Source organism: Sarcophilus harrisii, chromosome 6 (genome assembly GCF_902635505.1).
Source record: "Sarcophilus harrisii chromosome 6, mSarHar1.11, whole genome shotgun sequence".
Taxonomy (NCBI): Eukaryota; Metazoa; Chordata; class Mammalia; order Dasyuromorphia; family Dasyuridae; genus Sarcophilus; species Sarcophilus harrisii.
In genome coordinates, this window is record NC_045431.1 from 75,654,867 (window position 1) to 75,669,817 (window position 14,951).

Below are 14,951 nucleotides of genomic sequence, written 5' to 3' on the forward strand. Positions count from 1 at the left end.
TAATTACTATATTATATAAATATTATAATAAAAATTATATTACACATAAACCAGTAAGTTTATGATAAGTTTATACATTGATAATATTATAGGGAGAAAAATAAAATCAAAAAGAAAAAAAGAAAGCTCTAGTCTTACTTCCACCAAGAATGATTACATTTATATTGTGCCTAACGTATGTTTCTAAATTATTCTTATAAATTAACAGAACCAAAAACTGTAAAAAGCAACTCTAATCTTTGTTCCAGATCTAATCACACATATTGTCAGGAAATTCATTATCTTCCAGATAATATATTCCTACTACTAGAACCTAGGCCCATTTCCCTTAAATCTATCTACAAAATGATCAAAAACAGATGTTCATCTTCCTTTACATGTAGCAACCCTTCAAATATTTGAACAGTTAAATAGTCTTTTTTTATTTTTTTTCCTCCAAACTTTCAACGATGCATACTAGTCATCATACTTTCAAAGGTCTAAAGCTATATCCTAATATTGTATTTACCCTATAAACCAACAGTTTTTAACTGCTCATTCCTCCCACATCTCATTGAAATTCACCTTTTTCTTGGAATGCTCTACTTAGTATACAAAGTTTCATCTTAGCTCTCTCAATAATTCACCTCAATTTTATTTCTTTATAATTTGTCACTTTTGTACCTTAAAATATGCCTTTGTCATCAGGAAATGAAGTGAAATTAGATGCATTTTTTGGTTTAGATTTCTGAAGATTAAATAAGTTGACTATATTCAAAATAATTATTACACTTTCATGTGGACAAATCCTTTTTTTAATTAAAAATGTACCTAAATTGTAATCTTTCACAGTGAGACAAAATCAATAAGCACTTCATTCAACTATTATTTGGTAAACATTTACAGTATGACCAGCCTTATTCAACTTAGTTGGACCCCAAAGACAAAAGAGGGGGAAATAGACCCCACCCTCAAGAAGCCTCTAATCGACAAAGCTTGGTATTCTCAGTGGCAAGTACGATGCATTGAACATATGAAATACTTATTGAAAGTTTATTGGTAGAAAGGAGATTACAAATTATGTTTGAATTATACTAGCTGTCTTCTGAAATTTCTTCCCAAGATCTCATCTATACCAACTTGGTGAAAACTAAGAACCTAGAAATTTTGAACACAATCAGAGTACTCTTGGACTCTTGTGAAATTTTATACAAATGTATGGAACATAGCTTCATCTATTTATAGGTGGAATTCTTATTATAATTATATTAGAAAAATGACATGAAAATGAAGGGTGAAGTGATAAATTTTCTCCTTATGCAGACATCATTTGTTTTTGTGATTTTAATGCACTATGTAAAACTATATTATATATGTATAATAGTCATATGTCAAGTGCCATAAATAAAAAGAAAACTGTAAGTACTGCTAAGGAGAAAATATTAACTATAAATGTATGAGCAATTTTTAGAAGTATTTCAAAAATATAAAATCACAAGAGCTAAAAGACTTATCTGGTCAGTTCTCTTATCTTTTTTTAAAGAAACATTCTTAGAAAAGGAAACAAACACCAAAGAGATAATTTATTTAATCTATCTATCTATTTAATCTATCTATGGTAACAGAACAAACATACAGTACAAAATTAAAAGAATACCTACTTCTTTTTCTGCTTCCAATATCTTAGCTCAACTGCTTTCTTTCTATGGGAAAATAAATCTGCAATAGTACTACTATCATCCCCCTATTAAATACAAGTGATAAATCATCCCCTATGTTACAAAGCTAATTTTAAAAATATTTATAGATCTTTTCGATTCACATAACATTTTTGTTCCTTTATATCTATCGCATACATTAGAACCAGTCATTCTTCCTAACAAAGAATAAGTTCAGGAAATTAATCAACACGTTTAGTCTAACAGCATATTCAGTGTTCCATACCCATATCCATCAAAGAAGGAGATGGGTGAACTCTCCTCTTGAGAGGCAAGTTTGATCATTATAATTACAATATTCAGTTTCTATTTCTCTGTTTTTGCTATTTTTTTCTACTTATATTATAATTGCTGTGCTATATTATTTCGCATCAATTCACATAATCTTTTATGTTTTTCTGTGTTTTTGTTTTTCATCATTACTTATAGCAGTTATTTTCCATTATATTCATTCATGACTTGATTATCCATTACATTAACATTTGATATCCACAATATCCATTATATACTTATTTGATGATGAACCAAAATTGCTTAACATTTCCAATCAATGGACATTTACACTGTTTCCAATATACTTATGATGGAATGTCCTTTATAATAGCCTTTATGAAAAAGAATACGGAACTTTTATATCTATCTCTGACTTCCTTTGAATACAGGCCTACTAATAAATCCAGTGGCAAAAAGAATGGATATCACAATTATCTTTATTAACAGAATTTCAAAAATGTTTTCAAAAATGGTTACATCTAACTATCTGGGAAAGCAATTTAGAATTATGCACAAAAAGTCACTAAATTAGTATCTTCAACTAAAAAGTTACTGGAAACAATTTAAAATATTTTTATGTTAGCAGAATATAAAGTAAAGCCACATAAAATGTCAGCATTTCTATACATCATCAATAAAATCCTAAAAAAAAAAAAAAAAAAAAAAAGACAGTGAGAGACATCCCATTTAAAATAACCATAGACAATATAAAATACCTGGGAATATATCTGACAAGACAAATCCTGGAACTACATAAACATAATAATAACTGTTTTTTTTTTTTTATAAAAATAAAGTCAGACTTAAATAATTAGAGCAATAGTAATTGTTCATGAATAGACAAAGTCAATATAATAAAAATGAAAATTCTACCTAAATCTTTTTATTTAATGCCATCCCATTTAATTTACCAATTTTCTTTTATTTAGCTAGAAAAAAATAACAAAATTCATTTGGAAGAAAAAAAGGTCAAGAATATCAAAAGAATAAAAAAATATAAAGGAAGGAAGTTTAGCAATATCAGATCTATAACCATATGATAAGCCAATAATTACCCAAACTATCTGGTACTGGCTAAAAAAACAGAATGATTGATCACTTAACAAAGTAAACATATAATACAATAGAGGTAAAAAAAAATACAGTACATGATAAATATAATACAGTAAATAGTATAATACAGTAAACACAGTAGTAAGCTTGTGTTTGACAAATGATAAGAATTCACTATTTGTTAAAAAAAAAAAAAAAATTGTTGGGAATACTAGAAACAGTCTTATAAAAACTGAGCATAGACCAATATTGTAAACCATATACTAAGATAAGGTAAAAATAGACATGTGGCCTAGATATAGAGGAAGAAATCATAAAACAACAGGAAGCTTTTAAAACATATTAGCTATCAAACTTTTGGGTTTTAGAATAATTTATGAATAAATAACAGAGAACATTTATGAGATATAAAATAGATAATGTTGATTGCATTAACTTTAAAGGTTTTACTCCAAATAAAACCTATATATCCAAGATTAGACAAAAAGCAGAAAACTGGGAGGGGAGGGTGAAAAGGGAAAGAGATTTTAACAAACATTTTCTCATATAAAGGTCTCCATATCTCAAATATTATATATAAAACTTCGTTGTATTTATAAGATTATGAGTCATTTTCCAATTCATAAAAGGTCAAAGGACATGAACTGCTTTTCAGTGAGGTCATCAAAATTGTATATAGACATGAAAAAATGCTCTAAATCATTATTGATTAGAGAAATGCAAATTAAAGCAACTTTAAGATATCGTTTTACACCTGTCACATTGGCTAAAAAAGATACAAGAGGCAAATGACAAATGTTGGGAAAGATGTGGAAAAACTGAGACACTGTTGGTATACTATTGGTAGAACTGTGATCTAACCATTATTAAAGATGATATGGAATCATGTCCCAAAATAACACTATTAGTATGCTTTCCAAGGTGATTAGGAGAAAAAGGGAAAAAAAAACTTAAATATTTTAAAATATTTATAGCTGCTGCTTTTAATTTAATATACTGTTTTTCCCTAATTACATGTAAAAATAAATTTTAAGGTTCATTTTTTAAAATTTCATTTCAGGCCTGGAGAGACTTACATGGACTAATGTTGAGTGAAATGAACAGGACCAGGAGATCATTATACACTTCAGAAACAATACTATATAATGATCAATTCTGATGGACATGGCTCTCTTCAGCAATGAGATGAACCAAATCAGTTCCAATAGAACAGTAATGAATTGAACCAGCTACACCCAGTGAAAGAACTCTGGGAGATGACTATAAACCACTACATAGAATTCCCAATCCCTCTATTTTTGTCCACCTGCATTTTTTATTTCCTTCACAGGCTAATTGTACACTATTTCAAAGTCCGATTCTTTCTGTACAGCAAAATAATGGTTTGGATTTGTATACTTATATTGTATTTAATTTATACTTTAACATATTTAACATGTATTGATCAACCTACCATCTGGGGGAGGAGATGGGGGGAAGGTGGGGAAAAATTGGAACAAAAAGTTTGGCAATTGTCAATGCTGTAAAATTATCCATGCATATAACTTGTAAATAAAAAGCTATGATAAAAAAAATTTTTCATTTCAAATTCTTTCCTTCTACTCCTTAAGAAGGCAATCTGATATAGGTTATTCCTGTGCAGTCATGCAGATATATTTTCATGTTAGTCATGTTGTAAAGGAAAACACAGGAAAAAAAAAATCAAGAAAAATAGTAAAGAAAGGTATATCCTTCGATTTACATTCATATTGCTTTCTCTGGAGATAGCATTTTTTGGAATATCCCAGTGCTGAGAATAGTTAAGTCATTCACAGTTGAAAATCATAAAATATTGTTGTTAATGCAGACAATGTTCTCCTCTAGCAGCTCTCTTTCTGGTATCAAAGAACTGGAAATTAAGGGGGTGCCTAGCAATGGGGGGAATGACTAAACAACTTATAGTATATGATTGTGATGGAATATAACATAGCTTTAAAGAAATAATGAACTGGTTGATTTTTTTTTTAAAACTATACAAAAATTTGCATGAAATGTGAAGAACCAAAAGAACATTACATATGGTGATAGCAATACTGTTCAAAGAACAATTGTAAAGGAATAGGTTTTGATTTTGATTGTTAAACTCTAATCAACCACAAAAGAAATATGAAAGAAAATGCTATCCACTTCCAGAGAAAGAATTGATAAACAGAAGTATTATAATATAGTTTTACATATATACACATACCTATGTCTAACGGTGGACTTCAAATTCTTGGGTGAGGAAGTAAAAAGGAGGAAAAAAAAATTAAAAGCACCCAGCAGAGAACAAAAACCAAATGGAAAGACAAAAAAAAAAAAAAAAAAAAAAAACAGGATAGCTTTTAAAATAAAGGGTAGTATTTCTTACATAGTTTAAAAAAAAAAAGTAAAGTAAAACAGAGACTCATGGCTTTATTCTTTTTGTATAGACTCATGGCTTTATTCTTTTTGTATTGTGCTGCATACAAGAATTAATACAATTAATACTTAATTATATTGGCTTTTTGTCTTTAAGTTCAAAATGAATAAGCAATTTAAGGGGGGAAGAAAAAAGGGAGGCTGGGAGGACTTGAGGAAAACACCTAGGTTGAGGGAGAAGTAAGAATTAAAAAAGGAGATGTAAGCGTCTTCTGCATAGATATAATAATTGAAACCTTGGGAGTTAATGGGAATAGTTAAATGAAATAGAACACTGGAAGACAAGAACAGGGCACAGGACAAAGCCTTGGTAAATCCTCATGAGTGCAAGAAGCTTAAGTGAAGGTCTCTCATAACCATTGACTAAAGTAGGTAAAACCTGCAGGCCTAAGTTTCAGTTTCTTAAAAAGCATGTGGTAGAGGGGGAAAAGAAATATTTATAACCTGTCAACATTCCAGTTCCTAATAAGGGAAAACAACCTATATAACCAATTAGAATATATATGAGCGGTACTGGGGTTGGGTCTGGGCTTTTTCTTGGGATGCTCTGTATAAAAGTTTCAAGTAGGCACTGGGTGGTGGCTCTTTCCTGACTCTAAACACATCCCTTTTGCTTGGAGTTTGGATGACCACCCAGCTCTTGCGAGATCCTAATAAAGCTTTTGTTCTATAACTTGAGATACCCCTGAGAATTTAATTTTGGATAAAATTGTCCCACACACTCAGAAATAGCAAGTGATAGTGAGAAAAGATGCTGTAAAAGAAACAGAGAAAAAAATAGACACATAGTAAGAGAATCAAGAGAGAGTATTTTCTCTACTCTCTAGAGCAAAGAAAATATCAAAGTGAAGAGGGGGACTGACAGTATCAAAGACTTTAGAGAGGTCAAGAGTAGCAAGGATTATGACCAGTGTTAGAGTTGACAAGTAAGCAATCAAAAGTAACTTTTTTAGAAAGCAGCTTTGGTAGAATGGAGAGGTTGGAAACAGGATTACAAAGAGTTTAAAAAAAAAAAAAAAAAAAAAAAAAAAAAAGGAAAGGAATCTAGCCACAAAATGAAGGAGAAATACAGAACAATAACTAGTAGGGAAAGTCAGATGAAATATTGTTTTTCTTTCTTTCTTTTAAAATACTGTAAATAGTATTTTATTTTTACATAAACTACATGCAAAGATAGTTTTCAACATTCACCTTTGTAAAACTTCACATTCCAAAATTTTAACCTATCATCCCAATTCCCCCAAGACAGCAAGCAATCTGATCTAGGTTAAATATACCAGTTTCCTCTGCCACTCTACCAGTCTCCCTTCTGAGTCTGACTTTGACCCCAATTTAAATACCCTATTACAATTATATCAATTGTAGAACTATTACATCACCATGCTAAGTACTAAGTATATGTAAAATAGAGAACTGGTATTTCATCAATTCCACTGAGTTAATACCTTGTTTCAAGTATACTTCTTTCAAGTGTACTTCTCCAAAGTCCAGGCTCTCTACAGTTAAATATGTGTATTTTTTCGAAACATAGTTTCACATCTTACATGCTTTGCAAGAAAAATATGATCAAAAGTTAAAAAAAAAATGAGAAAGAAAAAAAGTCAACAAACAACAACAAAAGATGAAGATGTGATCTTGATTCACATCCAGTCTCCACTGTTCTCTCTCTGGATACAGATGACACTTTTCATCACTAGATTATAGTCTACATAATTGCCTTTTATCATCTCATTGTTGAAAAGAGCTAAGTACATAACAATTGATGATAACATTCTAATTTGTTACTGTGAACAATGTTCTCTTGAACATTCTGCCTACTTTATTCAGCATCAGTTCATACAACTCTTTCCAGGCCTCTCTGAAATCATCCTGTTGGTAATTTCTTACAGAAAAATAATATTACATAGCATTCATATATCATAACTTATTTAGCCATTCTCCAACTGATGGGCATCCACTCAAATTCCAGTTCATTGTCATTACAAAAAGGGCTGCCACATACATTTTTGCACATGTGAGTCCCTTGCCCTCTTTTATGATCTGTTTGGGATACAGGCACAGAAGAGACACTGCTAAATCAAAAGTGATTTTGATTTTATAACACTTTGGGCATAATTTCAAATTGGTTTCGAGAAGGATTAGATGAGTTCACAATTCCACTAGCAATACATTAGTGTCCCAGTTTTCACAACCCCCTCGAATATTTATCATTATGTTTTCCTGTCATTTTAGCCAAGAAGAGCTGCCTTAATTTGCATTTCTCTAATCAATAATGATTTAGAGCATTTTTTCATATGACTAGGACAAGTTTTAATTTCTTTGCTGAAAATCATCTGTTTATATCCTTTAACTACTTATCAACAGAAGAATGGTTTGTATTTTTATAAAATTTGAGTCAATTCTTTATTTTAGAAATGAAACCTTTATCAGAAACACAGGTTGCAAAAAATAAATTTTCCCATCTTTTCTAATCTTGGCTGCATTGGTTTTGTTTGTGTAAAATCTTTCTAATTTAATAATAAGCAACATTATTCACTCTGCATTTCATAATGTTTTCTGGTTTTTCTGTGGCCACAATTTCCTCCATAGGATTGTTTATAAGCAGCATAATAATAGACAGAAAACTAGCGATCAGTGAAAGAATAAAGATGATAACGAGGGGAAATCTGCTGGAGAAGACAGAATGGAATAGGATCACTTGTCATGTAGAAGGAGTAGTCTTGACAAAGAAAAGGGCTACTTCATCATTTAAACCAAGTGTGAAGAAAGAGATAGCAGCAGAAGCCACCTGAGTGACCTGAGATAAAGAACAGTAGAGAAAAGAGCTTTCTATGAAAGGCCTGTATTTCCTCAGTGAAATATGAAACAATGTTCTTGGCTGAGAGGTTAGGAAGAGTAAAAGCTGTGGGCAGTTTGAAAAAGAGGCAGGATTCTAAATCAAGTTCTCCTAATTCCAAACAAAACCCTGTAGAGTAGTCATTACACTATACTACTTCTAAATAAAATATATAACAAACAATAACATCAACTGGAAAAAAGACAAGTAAAACTGGGGAAAAGGTATTAGCTTGGATGCATTACTAAGATAGGTTAGTTAAAAATATACTACAGCTGGGATAACTGGAAATTAGCATGGCAGAAATTAGGCATGAACCCACACTTAACACCGTATACCAAGATAAGATCAAAATTGGTCCATGATTTAGACATAAAGAGCGAGATTATAAACAAATTGGAGGAACATAGGATAGTTTATCTCTCAGACTTGTGGAGGAGGAAGAAATTTGTGACTAAAGACGAACTAGAGACCATTATTGATCACAAAATAGAAAATTTTGATTACATCAAATTAAAAAGCTTCTACACAAACAAAACTAATGTAATAAACAAGATTAGAAGGGAAGCAACAAACTGGGAAAACATCTTCACAGTTAAAGGTTCTGATAAAGGCCTCATCTCCAAAATATATAGAGAATTGACTCTAATTTATAAGAAACCAAGCCATTCTCCAATTTATAAATGGTCAAAGGATATGAACAGACAATTTTCAGACAATGAAATTGAAATTATTACCACTCATATGAAAGAGTGTTCCAAATCATTATTAATCAGAGAAATGCAAATTAAGACAACTCTGAGATACCACTACACACCTGTCAGATTGGCTAAGATGACAGGAAAAAATAATGATGATTGTTGGAGGGGATGTGGGAAAACTGGGACACTGATACATTGTTGGTGGAGCTGTGAACGAATCCAACCATTCTGGAGAGCAATCTGGAATTATGCCCAAAAAGATATCAAACTGTGCATACTCTTTGATCCAGCAGTGTTTCTACTGGGCTTATACCCCAAGGAGATACTAAAGAAGGGAAAGGGACCAATATGTGCCAAAATGTTTGTGGCAGCCCTGTTTGTAGTGGCTAGAAGCTGAAAACTGAGTGGATGCCCATCAATTAGAGAATGGTTGGGTAAATTGTAGTATATGAATGTTATGGAATATTATTGTTCTGTAAGAAATGACCAGCAGGATGAATACAGAGAGGCTTGGAGAGAATTACATGAACTGATGCTAAGTAAAATGAGCAGAACCAAGAGATCATTATATACATCAACAACGATCCTGTATGAAGATGTACTCTGATGGAAGTGGATTTCTTTGACAAAGAGACCTAATTCAGTTTCAGTTGATCAATGATGGACAGAAGCAGCTACACCCAAAGAAAAAACACTGGGAAATGAATGTAAACTGTTTGCATTTTTGTTTTTCTTCCTGGGTTATTTTTACCTTCTGAATCCAATTCTCCCTGTGCAACAAGAAAACTGTTTGGATCTACACACATACATTGTATCTAGGATATACTAGGACATATTCAACATATATAGGACTGCTTGCCATCTAGGGGAGAGGGAAAAAATCGGAACAGAAGTGAGTGCAAGGGATAATGTTGTAAAAAAATTACCCTGGCATGGATTCTGTCAAAAAAAAGTTACTATAATAAAATATATATATATATATATATATATATATATATATATATATATATATATATATATACTACACTTTGAAAACAGCAATAAATATGAACTGAAAGCAAAGTGAAAAGATACCACAGCCAGAGGAAATGGCAAAAACAAACTCAAATGAAGGAAAAATTACCAGAATTGAGAAATATTAGCAGATTTTGAACATTCTAATAATTCAAAGAGCACACCAGTAAAAGTCCAGCATCACTATCATAGCACAGCAAAATTAGGATCTTGCTTTTAAAAGCTCAATGGGGAGTATTCTTACACTACCTTAATAACCAGTACTATTCTACTTGATGTACCCTGTCCTAAATGAAAACAAACTTCACAAATGCTAAACAGTATTCATGACAAAGTCAACTATGCCCCTGTGCCCCTAGGTTTATTACATAGATTTGTCTGGAATCCTCCACACTTAGAATGCACATTCTCCCATTTTAACTCCACCTCATAAAATCTCTATCCTCTTTCAAAGCAAAACCAAGTTTTACTTTTTAAGATTTTCCTGGTAATAATATCTTCCCATTATAGTTAACAACTTTGTACTCATTTATAATTTGCTCTCTTTATAATTATTTTGTATAGGCATATTCAGATGTACTTTTGTCTCACCTTTTAGAACGTCAGCACTTAGGGAGTAAATAACCTTTAATTCTTTCTATTTCTACCTACGGTACCTAAGACGCTTGTTTTTTTTTTTAAACACACAACAGAGACCAAATAATTGTTTGTTGATTGACTAAGTATATAAGACATATATCAGAGACTTCCAATACCAGAAACACAGTTGCCATTACAAAATTATTTAACATATTAAAACCCACAAGATAAATCATCAATAACTTTTAGTTACATTAGATTAATACCCTTTAGAGAAGAAAGCAAATATCACTACCACATACTCAAATAGATCTGTTACCTCAATAATTCAGGAATTCCTTCCAAAAATGCAGATTAAAACCTATCCAAGCCCATTGAGACTATTGTTCATGGCCCTTCCAAATTTCACAAGAAATCTATGCAAAATGCTGGAGGCCTTCCTTGATTTCTCCTTGCATTGCAAAGGCATCAGCAGAAGGCCACTGCTGTCTAGATGTCATTTTTGGATCTTGAATCACAACTCGTTCACCTTCTCTTCCTGTCATATAATTCTCTGATGATATAATTTAGTCCTGTTCCTCTCTGGAATTTAGCACATGTTATGTGTTGCAGCCTGTTCATATTAACTGTGTACCTGTCACTTGCCCTCTTTGTGATACTCACTCTTAATTCTTTAGAAGCAGACCTGTTCCATGTCTCACTGTCATATAGCAAGCCTGGTAAAATGTTAATATTAAAAAGCTGGGTCTCTCTTCCCACTATTGTTTATAAAGTTCCAGAAATGCTAGTGAAAGTTATTAAATAAATGAAGGAAATTAAAAGCATAATGACAGATAAAGAGAACACAAAATACTCCCTAATAAATAATGATATGATAATAATATCCTAAGAAATCAGCAAAGATATTGAAATAATAACTTAAGCAAAGCTGGAAGCCATTCAAAAAGCAAGCGTATTTCTACATAAAAACAAAATCCAAGAAACAATAAAAGAAAAGGGAAACCCATTCAAAAAACAACAAAGTACATAAAGAATCTGGAGACCAATCTACCAAACCACACACAAGACTTTAACAGATTTAAGTACAAAGTACTCCTTTAAAAAAAAGAATTAAGTACAACTTAAATTGCTCAAGAAATAGTCAGTTCTTGTGCAAAACAATAACAATAATAATAATATCAAGTTAAATAACACATTTAGTACTCTATCAAACCAAATGATCAAAGGGAAAGTATATAGAACTTAATAAAATAAAAGCAAAATTCATTTTGAAAAGCTATGAAAAAAATGCAAATTAAGATACCACTACACTTGTCAGATTAGCTAAAATGACAGAAAAAGATAATGCAGAATGTTGGAGGGGATATGGGAAAACTGGGACACTGATACATTGTTGGTGGAACTGTGAACGAATCCAACCATTCTGGGGAGCAGTTTGGAATTATGCTCAAAAAGTTATCCAACTGTGCATCCCCTTTGATCCAGCAGTGTTACTACTGGGTTTATATCCCAAAGAGATATTAAAGAAGGGAAAGGGACCCATATGTGCACAAATGTTTGTGGCAGTCCTTTTTGTAATGGCTAGAAACTGCAAATTGAAGGGATGCCCATCAGTTGGAGAATGGTTGGGTAAACTGTGGCATATGAATGTTATGGAATATTATTGTTCTGTAAGAAACAATCAACAGGATGATTTCAGAGAAGCTTAGAGAGACTTACACAAACTGAAGCTAAGTGAAATGAGCAGAAGCAGGAGATTCTTGTACATGTCAATATTAATATTATATGACAATCAATTTTGATGGATGTGGCTCTCTTCAACAATGAGATGATTCAAACCAGTTCCACTTGTGCAGTGACAAAGAGAGCCATCTACATCCAGAGAAAGAACCATGGGAACAGAGTGTGGAACACAACATAGCATTCTTACTCTCTCTGTGCTGTTACTTGCTTGCATTTTGTTTTCTTTCTCAGTTTTTCTTTTTCTTCCTTCTTGATCTGATTTTTCTTGTGCAACAAGATAATTGTATAAATATGTATACATATAATGGATCTAACATGTATTTCAACACACTTAACATGTATCAGACTACCTGCCAGCTTGGGGGGAGGGGGGGGAGGAAGGAAGGGAAAATTTGCAACAAAAGGTTATGTAAGGATCAAGGTTGGAAAAATTTCCCATGCATATGCCTTGTAAATAAAAAGCTTTCATAAAAAGAAAAGAAAAGATTTGAAATATCAAGGGAAATTATGAAGTAGGAATGAAGAAAGAATAGCCCTTTTACACATAAAACTATCTTATAAAGTTGTAGTCATAAAAATCATTTGGTTTTGCTTGAAAAGTATAGAAATAAGTAGGACAGAACAGACAAGGGAGAATCAAAACAATGAAACTCAATAAAGCAGTTTTTTTCTAAATCAGAAAACACAAGTTACTTACAGAAGAACTTTCTATTTAATTTGGGGAATTAGGGGAGAAGACTGACAAATTAGAAAGGAGTCTAGCAGATATACTTTAAGCTCAGGCCTAATTTCTCATCTAATATCACATTCCATAAAATATTCTAAAAGAGTATATGACTTTAATATTAAAAATGATAGCATACAAAAATTAGAGGAGAAATTAAATCATATATATCTCTCATAGTTATGGGTTGAAGTTGTATTCTTAATCAAACAAAGGATAGAGTTTATTACAAAAGATAAATAACTTTTTAAGTACATGAAACTGAAAATCTTTTACACAGACAAAATTAATGCACTTAGAAATAAGAAGGGAAACAAATGAAAGGGAAAAAATCTTTCTATCAAATTTCATTCACAGAATTTGGTTTCTAAGCTATATAAAAAACTAAAAGCACTGAAAAATAGGCAAACACTATAAGCAAACAGTTCTTGAAATAATTGCAAAATATTATTAATCAGAAGAAAGAATGCTTCAATCATTAATAATAATAAAAAGTAATACAAATCAAAGTAACTCTGAGGTTTCACCTTATATCCTAAAAAATAGTAAAGACCAAAAAAAATGGTAATAGTCAATGGTGGAGAAGGTTGGGGGAAAATAGGAATATTGTGCATTTTTAATGCAACAAAATTGAAACAATTTTGAAAAGCAATTTGGAATTATGTAAATAAAGAAATTAAACTATCCTTATTCTTTAATCCACAAATTCCACTACTGAACTTATACTCCAAGAAGTCCAAATATAACAGACTCCCTATATGCATTAAAATATTTGTAATTACACTATTTTTTGAGAGAAAAGAATTGGAAACAAAGCAGATGTCCATCAACTAGAGAACAGCTAAACAGATTGTGGTACATGAATGTCATAGAATGCTTCTGTGCTATGAGAAACGATACCTGTGATGAATACAAAGACATAGAAAGATCTACATGAAATAATATAGAGTGGAATGAGCAATGATGTATCATTACAACAATGTAATTGGAAAAAGCAACACAAACATATACAAACACATATAATCAAAAATGAACTTTTTAAAATTATAAAGAATAAACATGGCTCAAAGGAAGAGATGAGAAGATACTCCCAAATCCACCCCTATGAAGAAGTGAGAAGTCCACAAGTACTGCACATTAGATATATTTTCATATTTTTCAATATATTGATCATTTCTGCTTTTTCCCTGCTTTTTTTATCCTGAAAATATATTAAATAATATATAATCAATATTAAATCAATGCAGCCTGTTGTCCTCCTCATTCTCGACTCTAGATCCAATTCACAGTCCATCTATATCATCCATCCAAGACATACATATTGTTGGTCAAATTCTATAAGTTGCTGATCCAAAGGTTAAGTTCAAATCTGGATAATAATCACTCTTCATCCTTCAGTCTTTCTAACATGAATGAACACAGCCAAACTCTGAGTGAATACAGTTCTCTTCCAGGAAGCCTTCTGCAATACTCTGGGGATTGCTTCAATCAATATAATATCATCTGCAAATAGCAATACATAGAGGACCTCATTATTCACATGGGATTTTTCCTTGACCTAGATTCTGAGCTGGAATGTCTCTATCACAGTGGAAAATACATCTGAATGAGCATAAATCTATCCATATTGTGCCTCACCTTTTATTTATTATCAGAGAGTCATTGAAGAGTTATTTCTCATATTTTCTAATTTTCCAAGTTATTTCTCATCTTCTAAAGAGTCCCCAATAATCTTGATGGATAAAGACACCTTGTTATAACAGAGCAGTACTATAAGTTTTTCTTAACTTGAATAATAAACACATTAAGATATTGCATTCTCTGTATTTTCCCTTGTGAGATAACAAAAATGTGCTTCATTGTTGAATAGCACTCCTGAAAGCCTGCTTATC

At 31.5% G+C, this 14,951-nt stretch overlaps 1 protein-coding gene across 7 annotated transcripts in view; it reads right to left on the bottom strand.

Annotated features, from left to right (window-relative positions):
* LRBA (LPS responsive beige-like anchor protein) overlaps window positions 1–14,951 on the bottom strand; it is a 754,452-nt gene that overhangs the window by 582,969 nt on the left and 156,532 nt on the right. The gene's annotated exons all lie outside the window — the stretch shown is intronic.